The sequence below is a fragment of the Nipponia nippon genome, unplaced genomic scaffold (genome assembly GCF_047370975.1).
Source record: "Nipponia nippon isolate SJK-2023a ecotype South Korea unplaced genomic scaffold, ASM4737097v1 scaffold_11, whole genome shotgun sequence".
Classification (NCBI taxonomy): domain Eukaryota; kingdom Metazoa; phylum Chordata; class Aves; order Pelecaniformes; family Threskiornithidae; genus Nipponia; species Nipponia nippon.
The window spans coordinates 18153082-18159174 of NW_028262302.1; the positions used below are offsets into that span (position 1 = coordinate 18153082).

Below are 6093 nucleotides of genomic sequence, written 5' to 3' on the forward strand. Positions count from 1 at the left end.
GAAAAGCTGGTAAGCCTTTAAGAAGTGTAAATGCAGAATATTTGGGGGGGTTATGTCTTACAAATAAATGCTATTGATTAGAGGCTGAGATTTTTCGATTCTTACACATATATGATTATAATTTTCATTAAAAGGAAGATTATAAGAAATTATAGGTAAGAAGTTAATGGTCCAAGTAAATTTGACTATCAGTTGCCGTTTTAATATTGAATATGAAAGTTATGAAAGTAAAGGAGTGGATGCTAACGCAAATAGTTTCTGAAGTGTTTATATAGTGCTCTCTCTAATGTAATGTAAAGGCTGCATTTAATTGCAGATCGACTAGTGGCTGATATGTCTTAGTGGTTTCTTCCTAGTGTGAATCAGCTTTTCTCTAGGAAAATAACTTAAGAAGTACACAACAAACAAAATAAAATTGGTTAGTAATGCATTGTCACAGGCTGACATCAGTAACTTTTAAAAGATGTTTTAAATCAGTTTTCTTGCCTTTTGCAGTCAGGACAGATTTAAGTAAAAATAAATCTTTCTGCTTTGCTTGCATACAGCATAGTTGCAGAATCCAGTGGAGACACCCACTTTTTTTAAAGGCAGGGAAAATATATTGAACTAAGTACTGATAAAGTTTCTAAGAAAATATTTTGTGTGTACCGGTGTGTGGAGTTTATTTGCGCATGGTTTAAAACATGTTTAGCAGAAGCAAATCTTGCATCTAAGTTGGTTCTTTTTGTCTAACAGAGCTAAACAAAAGCTGAAGTCTTATTAGCGTACATCGTGTGATGAATTTGAATTCATCCCTTGCTAGCTTTTGTAGAATGACTTGAACGTTGAGCTGTAGCTGTGATGTGGAGATGAGACTCGTCATAAATGTTCTCCCATGTTCCACAATCTGCTTTTCTTCTCTCGTTCCTAAGGGTGTGATACAGGCACATCCTCAGCGCATCACCAAGAAGATAACGTGGTAAAACAAAGCCCAACTCTTCTGCCCTGAGATACCTTGATTAATTACCCTACCGGTTCCTTTCTTTACAAGTTTGTGTTAGACTGTATCTTCAGCTTCTTAACTAGGCAGATCCCATGGTGTCACTTCTCTGACTGCTACCCTTGTGTTAATATTATGCGACAGAAGGTCATCTTTATTCTCCTGGCTTTTATTCACAATGTGGGTTTTTGGGGGTTTTTTTATGGTACAGACTGATCCCAGCGTAATGTGGAGGAATGATAATTTGTTAAAATGTTTTCTATTGATTTCTATGCTGAACAGAGCCAGCACAGTAACTCTGAACTGTAAAGCCATTTACATTGATAGACCTCTTCTGGGGAAAATTCCTCTAATTTATTGATATGTCAAAAATTTCTTCCATCTTCCGCTTAAGCACTGTTGGAGAAGATCATTTTTAACTCGTTGATTTCCAAATAGAAGTTCATCTACCATCTGCTGGGGGGAAAAAAACAGTAAGCCGCTGGTTATAGCTCGACAGCTACAGGCAGGTCAAGGGCACATGCTTATAATTCTGCTACAGTGATTGCTGACTAATTAGCCACGAGGAACTTTCTGAGAATTTTCTATTAAGATCATTTTCTTCTCTCCCATTTTGTTAATGAATACAGTGCACCCAGCTGCGAGGCTCTGAGTGATGATTGCTATTATGGATTTATCCTTTCAAATTCTGCTTCTAATTTTAGGAAGTTATATTCCTCGTCTTTAAGTTTCTAGTGGTAAAACTGTAAAAGGACAAGTTATTCCTCAGTGCATGTTGGGAAATACAGTAATAAGATTTTATAAATATTGGACTACAATAGCTAGTTATGTTAGAGGAGGGAAAATACTATTCACAAAAATAACTATCTGTAGTCCATATATAGAATCGTAGAATGTCCTGAGTTGGAAGGGACCCACAAGGATCATCACGTCCAACTAAGTAGATATAGTAGATGAACAAGTATTTGGATTACAATTTTTTTTTTTATTAGAATGGTTTAGAAGTGGTCTGTTCTCACAAGATGATTTACATTACTGTCCCTGTGGTCTCTTTCAGATCACCTATCTCTTGGGTTCCCAGTGCAGTCCAGAGTACGGCATTAGGTGGATGTGTGGGATAGAGTTGTCTCCTTCCTGTTTCCTCCTACACATACATACCTTGTGAGGACATGGAAAAACTAATCTGGTCTGTTCAGATTACTTACTGTGAGATGTACCTGATTGTACCCAACTAGGGCATCTCCTTGCAATGCTAATCACTCTTAAGTACGTGCATTAGAATAGGGATTGAACTGAAAAGTTGTCCTACCTGTTCAGAGACTGTATGCATATATACATATATAAGCTTATAGATAGGCATGATATCGTTCCTATGGCTATCAGGTTTAAAGATTAGATGTGATTTCTTGTTCCTCACAATCAAAGCTTTCCAGCTAAAAAAGCATACATGGTGCTTGCACTTTTATCCTATTATATATACTTTTATAGCGAAATGCAATTAGAGGATTTGACATAATAAAGGCCGTTCCTTTAGCGTTCAGCTGGCAACTAGTTTTGCTTTCCAAAACTTCACGTAAAGCAACATGGTTTTACAGTTTTAACTGTAGTTAAAGATTTGTCTGTTTTTTCCCTAACCACACAAAATAACAAGATTAAATAGGATAACATTATTTTGGGCTTTAAATCCACTTGCTTCTCACAGTGGAAAGCTCTAATCTGGTCAAATCAGGGTCTAGCAGACCAGTCCAGTATGTACCAGACTTTATGATAAGCTGTTGCCCATATGTGTTGTCATTGTCCCCAGGAGACAAGCCTGGAAAGCTGCTGCTATGTTTCAGGTACGGTACAATGTTCTGCATTAGAAGAGTGGATGGAGGAAAGATATTTAGTCTGTGCAATGCTGTCGACACTAATCTTTTAAACAAAGGGGCTTGGCATGGTGTTGTCAAAGGAAACTAAACCTGCTGTTTTATTTTCCCATTGTTCTCTTGAACAGAGAGTCTTTTGGTCTGCAAACGACTGCTGACATTATGCCACAGAAATTGCTACAAGGGGAATACTTGGTACTTTCCAGATCTTGCATCTAAGCCTGGCAATGGTGTGGTGGCTGCATTCCCCTGTTTATGTGCCACAGCGAATTGCTCGTGTTGCGAGATGTTTTAATTTTAAACCTTGGATGGTTGTGTCTCTTCCTAATTCTCCTTTTTCTCTCTGTTGCTGTCAAGTCAGACAGACTGTATCTATCAAATAGGTTGTCTGGCTGACTTCTGTGCCCCAGACTCAAAGATGCATGAAATGAACCAAAAAGGGAGGACAGGATTTTGAAGACGCAGGAGATGCCTGCCACAGAGGGATTTTTTTTCTGCACTGTTAAGAGTTTCAAGCTAAACAGATGGCATTGAGAGAGGTGAAGCGGAGAGGTCATTTGAAAGTTAGTGTTAGTGTGACTCCCAGGGAGCTTGAAGAAAATAGTTTAAGCAACTCAATTACTTGCATGAGATCTCAGTGATGATGTGGGCAGGAGAAGGGGAGGTTGCCAAATGTGTACCAAGTGACATGCCACATCAGACAGATTTGCAGAGTTAGTGGAGTCTGAAAAACGTGGGCCTTTTCAGGTGGAAAAATGTTTCTGGAAGTGTAGCATCTTCACTGTTCTTACCTACTTGCTAGTATGTTGGGTCAAATCCAGTCTATAGTTCTCCCTATCTAAATTCAGTTGCGGGATTGTGCTTTTTTGTTTGCTTATTTTTTAATAAATGCTATTCTTAACTTTCTCTCCTTTGGTGTCATGGGCTTTCTGAGCAGCTACTGTGTTCCACCATACAGGTGGCGGTGTGTGGCGGGTGGAGAACTCCCTTCTGTCCATGTGCGTGTTTCATAAGGCTCTAGTAGCGGTCATGAAGTTCATAGTGATTTCCAAGGAATGCAAATACTTGTACCAATTAATTTCAGGAGGTGTGCAGAGTGTGATACACTTACCGGTATCTCTCAGTGACAGACAGTATTCCTACCAGTCAAGCTCAGTTCAGGCTTGTTGGCACAATCTATATCTTTATGCTAGAAGAAGGCCATCTCTGTGTGCGGGTGATGCCGCCTTTTCGCTGCCATCCTTTGGCATGTTTTCCATCACATGGGTTATCTTTAATTTTTGCCGGAGACCACTGGAATTTGCTATCCCCAGAAGGCTTAGTTTTTCTTCTCTGATGTCCTGCAGAGTGTCTAAATTCAGGGACAACTCTGGCAAAGACTTTAAGATGCTGCTTTTAAAGTGTATTATAGTAGTGTCTAGCAACCACACCCCCATTCTGCTAGGTACTTTACAAACATATAATGCACAGAATATATCCTGAAAAGTTCTGGAAGTACTTTGTGTACAATTTGATCCTGTTAATTGGTGCTCCAAAGAGACCATGTAGATTGAATAAACTCAAATTTGTTTGCTAGTCTTTTGAGAATCAGTACCTAATGATTCCACTACTTAATCAGCTGCCATGGTCTGAGCTGGACAAGACAGTCACAAAATTAATATCTGCATAAGGCAAAGGTGGAATAATAAGTTTAATAAAGTAGTTCTTCTGGGGGGGGGAAATGCCAAGTCTATTTTAATTTTAATCATTGCCTACACCATTAATGGACAGTTCAGATTTAGGTTTTCTAGCAGGTAACATCTATAGAAAATAGTATGCATTTTAATATGCTTTCTTCTAACTAATAGTGTAAGTATGTCATTTTGCTTTAGCCTACATACAATGAAATAATATTGAAATGATTATTGTAAACAGCATACATGTCCTGTTGTTGGCTTCGCTTCAGATGTTTCTTCACATTTGGCTAAGTTCAAGTAATAAATTGCTGAAAAACTGGAAGACGGTCTGGAAGCAGATTAGTCATCTGACTCAGTATTGTCTTTTAGTTTGCCACAAGAAATCTTTCCAATCTATGAGATCATGGATTAGCTGGTTGGAAAATTTAGAGAGGCATGAAGAACATTCCCTTTTTTTGCTGCCTTCTCTTTGAAACCTGCAGGATCTCAGCAAAGCATAAATGACAAATGACTCTTCTTTCCAAGCTTTACCGCAAATATGTATTACGATGAAAAAATAAGGCATCTGAATTGATAACTCCTCATTTTATCTAATTTTGGACATTGTAGGTGGCATTTATGTCATGAGATGCAGATTTACATGTTTGAGACAGTGGTTTAGACTTGCATTATAATTCATGAAAAGAAATGAACACTTGTAGAACGTGATTCACCTCAGATTTCTAAAAACAGGTTATATAAATTTCACTTTAAAAGTCCTTTTTCTTCCCATTGAGGGGAAAAGGCAATGATTAATTCTAACATGCTATCGATGCTACCCATGTAGGTGATATGATGTCTGTTCTGTTTGTCCATGGGGAAAAGTGGTGGTAGTGACTGATAAATAGATCTAATGCTTCAAGGCAAATTGTTAGGATTTGTAGTCTCCTTCATACGCCTTTCAGGATAGTGAACATCTGTGGGTTTTATGACCGCTAGGTTGCAAAGAGGTCACTAAACCTAAACATATTGACACTGTTAGAGTTGTTAATGTTGAATTTAGTGTCGCAAAAAGTAGCACGTATTGATATAATGGTATTCTTATTACATGGCAAAGATGTGCAGTAACTGTTGTGTATTATTGCTGCAGATTTCTATTTATGTGGATTTCTTTTAAAAGCATGCTTTATATTTCCTTGGATCCACCTGAAGGGTTTTGAGGATCTTTACATCATTATTATAAAGCGCTTTTCTCTCAGTTACTGTAACTGTACAACCAAAGCACGCTTGTAACCCAGCTGCCGCGTGAGTGCATGCGTGGACCCTGCAAGCGACCGTGGACCTTGGACCACCCCAAGGCACAGGAGGCGGTGGCCTCTTGACACCCCACAGCGCCTTCCTCTGAACCCCCCGTGCTCCCCTCCCAGCCCACCCCGTGTGAGTTCCTTGAGGATGTGCTTTGTCCATGAGAAAATGTGGAACTAGGTGCTATAAAATGTATAGTCACTTTAAATTTAATATTGGCTTGGAAACAATAAGATGACTCTACTTGGAGTCTAAATTGCATTACAAATGTGGGCTAAAAATTTCC

At 38.7% G+C, this 6093-nt stretch overlaps 1 protein-coding gene across 9 annotated transcripts in view; it reads left to right on the forward strand.

Annotated features, from left to right (window-relative positions):
* EML1 (EMAP like 1) overlaps nucleotides 1–6093 on the forward strand; it is a 131545-nt gene that overhangs the window by 65349 nt on the left and 60103 nt on the right. The gene's annotated exons all lie outside the window — the stretch shown is intronic.